The 11,895-nt window shown below is 37.4% G+C and overlaps 1 pseudogene across 1 annotated transcript; it reads right to left on the reverse strand.

The window, feature by feature from the left end:
* Positions 1-10,436: 10,436 nt before the first annotated feature.
* Positions 10,437-11,433, reverse strand: LOC308641850 (olfactory receptor 5T1-like; annotated as a pseudogene). Its single transcript has one exon. The product of its transcript is annotated as an olfactory receptor 5T1-like (transcript).
* Positions 11,434-11,895: the final 462 nt, after the last annotated feature.

Here is an 11,895-nt window from a genome sequence, read left to right on the forward strand (position 1 = left end):
TACTACCACCATTTATTGAAGTCATTATGATGATCTCATGATTTAATACATGAGGTCCAGCATCTCATTAGCTACAAAAATTATTAATATTATGAGGTAGGAAAAATCCTTAATACTATTAGGGTCTCAGTTTAGGTGTGAAAATAAAACTGACAAAGATGGTTTAATTGGAGAAAGCATGCAAATTCATTCCATAAAAGTTTTACATGACATAGTTAAAATGCCAAAATAAAGACTCACAGATCCTGAGGAAGTTATTTACTTTGGTCTTTATATTCATGAGGAATTGACAGTTGGGTGCATGCTTCCCAGCAGCTCCAGATGCTGAGGAAGGAAGATTATGAGTTCAAAGCCAGCCTCAGAAATTTAGTGAGGCCCTAAGCAATTTGGTGATAACCTGTCTCTGAATAAAATATTTTTAAAATGGCTAGAGATACGGCTTAACTTTCATATATCCCTGGATTCAACCCAGCTACCAAAAAATTTAAAAAATAAAATAAAAATAAAGAATGGACGTCACAGGTCACAGTCATGTAGAAATTTTATTGAATAGAAGAATATGATTGAGAAGAGACTGCAGGAGGATGACTTCTTAAGGCCTTTCTCCTCAGATTTCTGGCCTTTCTGCATAGCTGGGGTTTTTTTCCCCAATGGGCATAGATCAGCACCCTTCTAAATTGGGGGTCAGATGATTTATATTCAGAGAAGGTTGGTCAGAGTTTCTTTATAGCCATCTGTACACAGAAAGGTCGTAGAAGGTCAGAGTGATATTTCTAGTGATATTTCTTGGGGGAATATCTAGGGATATTCTATCTAGTGATATTTAGTGATATTGCTTTGGGGAAGAGGAGCTGTAGTTTATGAATCGCTGCCTTGAGGAGGAGGGATTCTATGGCCTATCTGGGGGAGAAAGCAGAACATAAGAAAGGAGGGTGCTTCTAAGACCCTTGCAGCCTCCTTCATTTAGAGGTACTCAGCTTGCCAAGGTGATACACTATGAAGCATCATGTACTGAGCCCTTGTTTTTCCATCTAAAACTGCATGAAAAGGTTTAAAAAAAATTAAGACCAGAGTTTGTGTGGAGATGAGAGCTGGATTAGTCCATGAGTGACAGTTGATCTGCAAAGGGAGAGAAGGTAGATTAGGGAGAATGACAAAGGAGACCAAATCGAAGTCCATTGAACAATCTAAGCACAAAAAGAACCAATCTCATGTCTTCCATGACTTCACTCAGTAAATAAATGTCATTCATTTGTTTTGTTTTCCTATTAACGGTTTCAGGTATATTTTTAGCCTAGAGATATGACAGTGAGATCTAGTAGACGTTTACTTATCTTTATGAAAGTTACAGTGACGTAGAAGATCTTATATTAATGAAATTCTCATAAGAAAAAAATAATAAATAAAAGTCATTAAATGATTAAATGGCCCATGAGCACCAGGGAAGTCAAAGTGTTATTTTAAAGGTAAAGTTAATTATCTGAAATATATAGAAAAAGTTTTATTGACTTGGGTGTTTATTAAATATAGTCATTCCTTTACACTGACCTGGACAACGGCAAATGATGGGGGAATGGTTATCCCCACCATTTGGCCTCTGTGATATGGCTGTAAAAGGAAATACATGGTAAGTTTCCTGTATTTAAACTTGACATGGATTTTTAACCAGTTATAAATGAGATCATCCCAGATACCTGTGCTCATATTCTATTTGTCCTCATAATGATTATATATTCTAATTTTAAACAGCAATAAAACCAATAAATTAGAATAAAAGCTGGAGTAAAACATATCATAATGTGTTTTTATTTTTTATTTTTTTTATTTTTTATTGGTTGTTCACAACATTACAAAGCTCTTGACATATCATATTTCATACATTAGAATCAAGTGGGTTATGAACTCCCATTTTTACCCCAAATACAGATTGCAGAATCACATCAGTTACACATCACATTTTTACATACTGCCATATTAGTGACTGTTGTATTCTGCTAACTTTCCTATCCTCTACTATCCCCCCTCCCCTCCCCTCCCATCTTCTCTCTCTACCCCATCTACTGTAATTCATTTCCCTCCATGTTTGTTATCCCATTCCCCTCATAACCTCTTATATGTAATTTTGTATAACAATGAGGGTCTCCCTCCATTTCCATGTGATTTCCCTTTTTTTCTCCCTTTCCCTCCCACCTCATGTCTCTGTTTAATGTTAATCTTTTCTTCCTGCTCTTCCTCCCTGTTCTGTTCTTAGTTGCTCTCATTATATCAAAGAATACATTTGGTATTTGTTTTTTAGGGATTGGCTAGCTTCACTAAGCATAATCTGCTCTAGTGCCATCCATTTCCCTGCAAATTCCGTGATTTTGTCATTTTTTAGTGCTGGGTAATACTCCATGGTGTATAAATGCCACATTTTTTTTTATCCATTCATCTATTGAAGGGCATCTGGGTTGATTCCACAGTCTAGCAATTGTGAATTGTGCTGCTATGAACATCGATGTGGCAGTATCCCTATAGTGTGCTCTTTTAAGGTCTTCAGGTAATAGTCCGAGAAGGGCAATAGCTGGGTCAAATGGTGGTTCCATTCCCAGCTTTCCCAGGAATCTCCATACTGCTTTCCAAATTGGCCGCACCCGTTTGCAGTCCCACCAGCAGTGTACAAGAGTACCCTTTTCCCCACATCCTCGCCAGCACTCATTGTTGTTTGACTTCATCATGGCTGCCAATCTTACTGGGGTGAGGTGGTATCTTAGGGTGGTTTTGATTTGCATTTCCTTGCCTGCTAGAGATGGTGAGCATTTTTTCATGTACTTGTTGATTGATTGTATGTCCTCCTCTGTGAAGTGTTTGTTCATGTCCTTGGCCCATTTGTTGATTGGGTTGTTTGTTTTCTTATTGTCTAATTTTTTGAGTTCTTTGTATACTCTGGATATTAGGGCTCTATCTGAAGTGTGAGGAGTAAAAATTTGTTCCCAGAATGTAGGCTCCCTATTTACCTCTCTTATTGTTTCGCTTGCTGAGAAAAAACTTTTCAGTTTAATAAAGTCCCATTTGTTGATTCTTGTTATTAACTCTTGTGCTATGGGTGTCCTATTAAGGAATTTTGAGCCCGACCCCACAATCTGTAGATCGGAGCCTACTTTTTCTTCTATCAGATGGAGAGTCTCTGATTTGATATCTAGCTCCTTGATCCACTTTGAGTTGACTTTTGTGCATGGCAAGAGGAGGGGATTCAGTTTCATTTTGTTGCATATGGATTTCCAGTTTTCCCAACACCATTTGTTGAAGATGCTATCCTTTCTCCATGGCATGTTTTTAGCTCCATTATCAAATACAATATAGCTGTAGCTTTGTGGATTAGTCTCTGGGTCCTCTATTCTGTACCATTGGTCCACCCGCCTGTTCTGGTACCAGTACCATGCTGTTTTTATTACTATTGCTCTGTAATATAGTTTGAAATCTGGTATCGCTATACCACCTGATTCACACTTTCTGCTTAGAATTGTTTTTTCTATTCTGGGTCTTTTATTTTTCCATATGAATTTCACGATTGCTTTATCTATTTCTACAAGAAATGCCATTGGGATTTTGATTGGCATTCCATTAAACCTATAGAGAACTTTTGGTAATATCGCCATTTTGATGATGTTAGTTCTGCCTATCCATGAACAAGGTATATTTTTCCATCTTCTAAGATCCTCTTCTATTTCTCTCTTTAGGGTTCTGTAGTTTTCATTGTACAGGTCTTTCACCTCTTTTGTTAGGTTGATTCCCAAGTATTTTATTTTATTTTTTTTTTTTGAAGATATTGTGAATGGAGTGTTTTTCCTCATTTCCGTTTCAGAAGTTTTGTCGCTGATATACAGAAATGCCTTTGATTTATGTGTGTTGATTTTATATCCTGCCACTTTGCTGAATTCATTTATTAGTTCTAGTAGTTTTTTTGTAGACCCTTTTGGGTCTTCTAGGTATAGAATCATGTCATCCGCAAATAGTGATAATTTAAGTTCTTCTTTTCCTATTTTTATGCCTTTAATTTCTTTCGTCTGTCTAATTGCTCTGGCCAGTGTTTCGAGAACTATATTGAATAGAAGTGGTGATAGAGGGCATCCCTGTCTTGTTCCAGATTTTAGAGGGAATGCCTTCAATTTTTCTCCATTCAGAATGATGCTAGCCTGAGGCTTAGCATAGATAGCTTTTACAATGTCGAGGTAAGTTCCTCTTATCCCTAGTTTTTCTAATGTTTTGAACATAAAGGGATGCTGTACTTTGTCAAATGCTTTTTCTGCGTCTATCGAGATGATCATATGGTTCTTATCTTTAAGTCTATTGATGTGGTGAATAACATTTATTGATTTCCGTATATTGAACCATCCTTGCATCCCAGGGATGAATCCTACTTGATCAGGGTGCACATTTTTTTTTTTGATGTGCCTTTGTATCCGATTTGCCAGAATTTTATTGAGGATTTTTGCATCTAGGTTCATTAGAGATATTGGTCTGTAGTTTTCTTTCTTTGAGGTGTCTTTGTCTGGTTTTGGAATCAGGGTGATGTTGACCTCATAGAATGAATTTGGCAGAGCTCCCTCTTTTTCTATTTCCTGAAATAACTTGAAAAGTATTGGTATTAATTCTTCTTTAAAGGTTTTGTAAAACTCCGCTGTATACCCATCCGGTCCTGGGCTTTTCTTGGTTGGAAGTCTTTTGATTGCTTCTTCTATTTCATCTATTGATATTGGTCTGTTTAAGTTGTGAGTTTCCTTCTGACTCAGTCTGGGCAAATCATATGACTTAAGGAATTTATCGATGTCTTCACTATCTTCTATTTTATTGGAATATAGGTTTTCAAAATAATTTCTAATTGTTTTCTGTATTTCTGAAGCGTCTGTTGTAATAATGCCTTTTTCATCCCGTATGTTAGTAATTTGAGTTCTCTCTCTTCTTCTCTTCATTAGTATGGCTAGGGGTCTGTCGATCTTATTTACTTTTTCAAAGAACCATCTTTTTGTTTTGTTAATTTTTTCAATAGTTTCTTTTGTTTCAATTTCATTGATTTCCGCTCTGATTTTAATTATTTCTTGCCTTCTGCTACATTTGCTATTGTTTTGCTCTTCCTTTTCTAGGGCGTTGAGATGAAGTGTGAACTCATTTATTTGTTGGTTTTTCCTTTTTTTGAGGAATGACATCCAGGCGATGAATTTCCCTCTTAAGACTGCTTTCATTGTGTCTCATAGATTCCGATATGTTGTGTCTGTATTTTCATTTATCTCTAAAAATTTTTTGATTTCCTCCTTTATGTCTTCTGTAACCCATTGATCATTCAGTAACGTATTGTTCATTTTCCATGTGATGTAGGATTTTTCCTTCCTTCTTTTATCATTGATTTCCAGTTTCATTCCATTATGATCTGATAAATTGCATGGTATTATCTCTACCCCTTTATATTTACTGAGGGTTGCCCTATGGCATAATATATGATCTATTTTTGAGAAGGTTCCATGTGCTGCTGAGAAAAAAGTATATCCACTTGATGATGGTTGATATATTCTATATATGTCAGTTAAGTCTAGGTTATTGATTGTGATATTGAGGTCAATAGTTTCTTTATTCAACTTTTGTTTTGAGGATCTGTCCAATTGTGAGAGAGGTGTGTTGAAGTCACCCATGATTATTGTGTTGCGGTCTATTTGATTCTTGAACTTGAGGAGAGTTTGTTTTATGAACGTTGCAGCACCATTATTTGGTGCATAAATATTGATAATTGTTATGTCTTGTTGGTGAATGGTTCCTTTTAACAGTATATAATGTCCTTCCTTATCCCTTTTGATTAACTTAGTCTTGAAGTTGATTTTATTCGATATGAGAATGGCCACCCCTGCTTGCTTACGAGGACCCTGTGCGTGGTATATTTTTTCCCAACCTTTTACCTTGAGCCTGTGTATGTCTTTTCCAATCAGATGTGTCTCCTTGAGGCAGCATATTGTTGGATTTGGTTTTTTAATCCATGATACCAGCCTATGTCACTTTATTGGAGAGTTTAAGCCATTAACATTCAGAGTTACTATTGATATATGGTTTGTACTTCCTGCCATGTTTGATTATTTATCTCTTTTTTTTCCCTAATTTAGTTTGTTTCTCCATGATTAGCTTTCCCCCCTTCCTCTGTCTTTACCGAGGCACTTCCCGCTGATGGTTTTGGTTATTGTTTTTCATTTCTTCCTCGTGTAGAGTTTTGCTCAAGATGATTTGCAATGCTGGTTTTCTGGCTACAAATTCTTTTAGCTTTTGTTTATCATGAAAGATTTCTATTTCATTGTCATATCTGAAGCTTAATTTTTCTGGATACAGAATTCTTGGTTGGCATCCATTGTCTTTCAGTGTTTTAAATACGTTGTTCCAGGATCTTCTTGCTTTCAGCGTCTGTAATGAAAAATCCGTTGTTAACCTTATTGGTTTACCCCTAAATGTAATCTGCCTCTTTTCTCTTGTAGCTTTTAATATTTTCTCTTTGTTCTGTATATTGGATATCTTCATAACAATGTGTCTTGGCGTTGGTCTACTGTGATTTTGTGTGCTCGGTGTCCTGTATGCATCTACAATTTGTATATCGGTTTCCTTTTTTATTTCTGGAAAGTTTTCTGTAATTATTTCATTCATCAAGTTACTCATTCCCTTGGCATGAATCTCTGTGCCTTCGTCTATCCCGATGACTCGTAAGTTTGTTTTTTTTAAGTTATCCCAAATCTCTTGGATGTTTTTCTCGTGATTTTTTACCAGCCTATCTGAGTTGACTAGACTCTTTTCAAGATGATATATTTTGTCTTCATTATCTGACGTTCTGGCTTCTACTTGCTCCACTCTGTTAGTGATACTCTCGATTGAGTTTTTAATTTGGTTTATCGTTTCCTTCATTTCTAGAATTATTGTTTGATTTTTTTTAATAATCTCTATCTCCTGATAAAGATGCTTAACTTCTTCTTTTATCTGTTTATGTAATTCATTTTCGATGTGATCTTTAAGGTTCCTTTCCATCTGTCTAAGGTGTTCTTTGAATTCTTTATATGGCCATTTTTCTGATGACTCTAGGTCCTCCTGAATATTTAGGCTGTCCTTCATTGTTTGTACTCCTTTTCTTCCTTGCTTTTTTATGCTCATGATACTTCTTTTTCTCTTTGACTGCTGAGTTCCTGTTTACTCTTATAAATTTATTTGATGCTTGGGAGGAGAGGTATTAGAAGGGAAGGGAAGAAGTCACTAAAGAAAGGGGGAATAAGAAAAATTGAAAAGAAATGAAAAGACAAAAGAAAAAAGTGAAAAGAAAGAAAGAAAAAACGAAAAATTAAAAATTTAAAACCAAAAAAAAATTATAATGATAATAAACAAATGGAAATTAAAGTTTAAAAAGTAATAGTAATAATAATAGAATAAAAAGAATTAAAAAAATTGTAACTATTAATAAGAAACTTGAAGAGCAACAACAATATCAACAACAAAAAGTGAAAATAAAATTTAAAAAAATACCAATAATAATCATTAAAAATAATAATAATAATAATAATAAATGCAGTCATAGAGCTCAATTAACTTCTCTTCCCGTAGGTGGGAACTGGGCCATGCTTCTCTTCTTGATGGGTGGGAACCAATCACTGTTCCTCAGCTCTTCTTCCCAGACTGTGCGGGTCTCCAATCCTGAGTGCCTAGGGCCTTCTCTTGTGGTTCCTCAAGCCAGGCCCCACTCACCTGTGAAGCTCACCACAATACTGGCTACACGACAGGTCCCTGCTCCTGGGAGCCCTGTTTCCATGGATGCCTGGGCCCACCCTTTCTGTTTGTTTCCCTCAGACCCTAAGTTTGTAGGCCTTTGGGGCTGAGGACCCCCACCGAATTTGTTTGCCCTCAGGTAGCAACTCCCCTGGTAGCTGGTGCAAGGGGCCTCTGTTGTCAGCAGAGGGATACCCTGGGTCTGACTATCGTGCTCAGTTGGCTTTTACCTCTGTGAGTTCAGGTGGGCCGACTAGTTATTTTAGCGGGATCATTAGTGCTGAGTCACTAGAAGCAGGCAAACTGGGGCTTGAATGCAGCAGATTCATGCTCAGTGTGTGTTTTCTGAGGGGCCCAAGGTGTACGCCCTAGCTCCAAGTCAGCTCAGCATTGCCTAGTGATCATGAGCAAACAGGCTTCAGATAATTTACAGCTCCCTATGCCCGCGCAGTTGAAGAGGTCAGAGACTTGATCTCTCCGCGCCTGCCGCCATGTTAGACCTCCTCAATGATATTCATGTTACCCTTACAGTTTCCTGGCATAAGCAAGATCTTGGGATTATACAAACCTCTGCTTCTGTTTCCAGTCCAGTTTTCTAGAACTGAAACCCTGCTGCCGTTGCCTCCACCTCTGGGCCGCGCTCTTGGGCGTCGCGCTTGTCTGCGACCTTAGCAGCGCCGCTGCAGCCTCCGTTGCTCCTCGGCCCGGTGCCTAGCTCCCGGGGCCCAAGCGGCTGCCGCCGTGGCTCTCCAGCCCCCTCCTCCAGAGCATGGGTCCCCTCGCAGGGGGATGCTGAACGACCCCAGAGCAGGCTCTGCCCCAAGGTGCAGCAGGGAACAGGCGACCGAGGAGCTTGAGGCCGTGGTCCAGCCTTCGGAGGACAGGCCTCGGCACGCAGCCCAGTTCCAGTCTCTAGATGCAGCAGCTGGACCGTGTAGACAGGGCCATCAAGACAGCATGCAGAAAGCAAATGGCGGCTCCCGCGGAGTGGATTTTCGGCCCCGAAACCACAGCCCAGCCAACAATTTCAATCCACTAACTCTCCCTGTATAGACAATATTCAAAAAATAAAAAAAAAGGTGGGGTGTACTGAGCTTTCTTTGCCTCAGGTACTTACAATCCACTGCTGATTACACCTTCAGCTTCTCTGCCGGGAGCGAAGTGAAAGAGGAAGCAGATGGGCGCAAAGCGCCCGCAGCTCTGAGCAGCAAAGCGTCCGGGAGCCAAGCGTCTCTTTTTCAATCTCTTTGTTTTTTCTGCTGCTTGGCAGGGTGGTCCACTACAGATTAATGGTGAAAGGAGCTCTAACAAGCTGCGCAAAGTCTCAATTAAAGCCGCTGCTCTGAGCACCAAGCAGAATTGTGTGGCTCCTCTATCCATAATAGGTTAGAAGAAATTAGAAAATGAAGTACCACAGGCGATTATTTGAAATCTCAAACACACATTTAGGAATTATATCATAAGAGGAATTTTGTGTTTTTGATTTTGTTTTCATTACTGGGGATTAAACCCAAGGGTGCTTGATAACTGAAATACATAGATAGTCATTTTAATTTTTTATCTAAAGACAGCATTTTGTTCAATTGCTGAGGCTGGCCTCCAACTTATAATCTTCTTGCAACAGCCTGAAGAATTGCTGGATTGTGGATGTGTGCCATTGAGCATGACTGGAATTTTATTTTGATTGCTATATTTTCATAGAATCACAGGAAAATCACTCCTTTGGAATACAAAACAGGTTTAATTTTAAAAAGTAAATATCTACTTTTTATGTAAACAAATTTTGAAAAAAATAAAAAGAACCAATAAAATATATACAGGGTGCAATAATAAAGAGATATGAATTACAGTAAAAAAAAAGAGTGTTTACATTTATGGGTCTTTTTTATTGGCTACAAATTTGTGGAATGAGAACAAATGTAAGATTTTTCCTTATAAATAGAGGACAAATACAGGTCTTGGAAATGAGCTCGCATCTTGCATATAGCAACAAGGATCACAGCTTCTAAGAAATATAACTTTCGAATCTTGAAATAGTCACATGTAGTAGCCATTTCTATGCTATTCTTTAAGCGATATTTTCACTTGTTTTCCAGTCCTTGAGTATAATCTTAAAAAAAAGCTTCATTTATGTTTTGGAATATTGGAATGGATCTACTCAATTTCTCCTTTTGAATAGGGAAATTGACTAATAATAGAAGAAATATGGTTTAGAGTCAAACGGGGCAAAACATGTAACAGATGCCTAGTTTTATCTGAGTATGTAGGATAAATTGGGCAATTGTAGTAACATTTGGCAGAACAGGGATTGAACAATCAGGTTTAAATTCATCCTGGGTGATAGAAACTCATTATAAACAATGTACACATATATGAAGTCATACAATCTTGAGAACATTATTCCTTTCATAGTCACTGAAAATCAACGTATTTATCAATTAATTAAAAACAAATATATGTGCATTAATGATTGTTCAGTGCAGATCAGTTTGAACATAGGAAGTGTACAAATAATTTAATATATCATTATTTCTAACATGCTGCTTTAGAGGACTAATTAACATTTTATTTGAACATATTCTAGCATATATATCACTATTAACTGAAATCAACAGCGTTTTTCTCTAGTTGCTGAACACACAGATATCAAATAACAGGTAACATTATTTTTAGATTTAATCAATTTTTAAAATGCACTTTATTTTTGAACAAATTTCTCTCAAATAATTTTTTCACTGCCTCTTTTACATCTTTGTTTCTCAAGCTGTATATAATGGGATTCAGCATGGGAATCACAATGGTGTAAAATGTTGACACTATCATATCATGATCTAAGGCATAGCTGGAACTCGGTCTCACATACATGAAGAGGATTGTCCCATGATAAATGGACACTCCAGTCAGGTGGGAGCCACAAGTAGAGAACACTTTCCTCCTTCCTTCAGCAGAATGCATCTTCAGAATGGCCAATAGGATGAAGCCATAGGAGACCAGGACAATCAGGATGGTGACTATCTCAATAGAGCCCACAAAGTAGAAGAGGAGAAGCTGGTTGGTGTGAGTATCAGAACAAGAAATAGCAAGGAGAGGAGGGATATCACAGAAAACATGTCTGATTTCATTGGACCCACAGAAGGACAAGCGGAATGTGGCCACCGTGTGTATAGTAGCATGTGAAATGCCACCAACATAGGAAGCAATGATGAGTGGCACATAGACCCTGGGTGACATGCTCACTGAATACAGAAGTGGGTTGTAGATGGCCACATAGCGATCATAAGCCATTGCAGCCAAGAGAAAGCATTCCGTGGTCCCAAAAGTAACAAAGAGAAACATCTGTGTTTCATATCCAAAAAGTGAAATGGATTTTTTCTTTGCCAGGAAATTGACCAACATATTTGGGGTGACAACAGTGGAATAGCAGGCATCCAAGAATGATAAGACACTCAGAAAGTAGTACATGGGGTTGTGGAGCCTGGAATCCTCAATGACCAATACAACCAATCCCAAATTTCCTATCAAAGTAAAAAGATAGATGCCAAGAAATAGTAAAAATAGGAAAACTTGCAGGTAGAAATCATCTGTGAAGCCTAATAATATAAACATTGTGACTTCAGTAGCATTGTTGAACTGAATCCTGGATAAATCCATATTCGATGGTATCCCTGACATTTAAGTTAACACTTATGTTTTCTAAGAGCAATATCCTGCAAAAGTAGAGTCTAGTCAATTAAGTCTTCACGTTTGGGCTTTGGAAAAGCATAGCAAAATCCTTGCCATTAAAGGGTGAGCAATGGTGAAGATGATGTATTCCAGTGGAAGCATTATTCTGTTTAAATGAACTGAAGAAATTAATTAGTTGTTGGATATGTTTGTCACATTAAAAAAATCTGCCAAGTAAGTTTCCTTAACTTTATATTTATTTTCTGTCAGATTTCTTTACTTGTTTTCACAGTACATCATCTTTAAATTCACAAACTGAATGCATATTCTAGATTCCATACAAAGTCCATGGGATGATTTCCATTAAAGTTTCTTTTTTAATTGAATCAATCACATTTATAAGATCATGTTTAGTTGAAATAAGGAAAAGATGGTGAGAATTATTGCTTATGTAGTCTCAGTTCAACATTC

This window comes from Spermophilus citellus, assembly GCF_964194105.1.
Source record: "Spermophilus citellus genome assembly, chromosome: 2".
Classification (NCBI taxonomy): domain Eukaryota; kingdom Metazoa; phylum Chordata; class Mammalia; order Rodentia; family Sciuridae; genus Spermophilus; species Spermophilus citellus.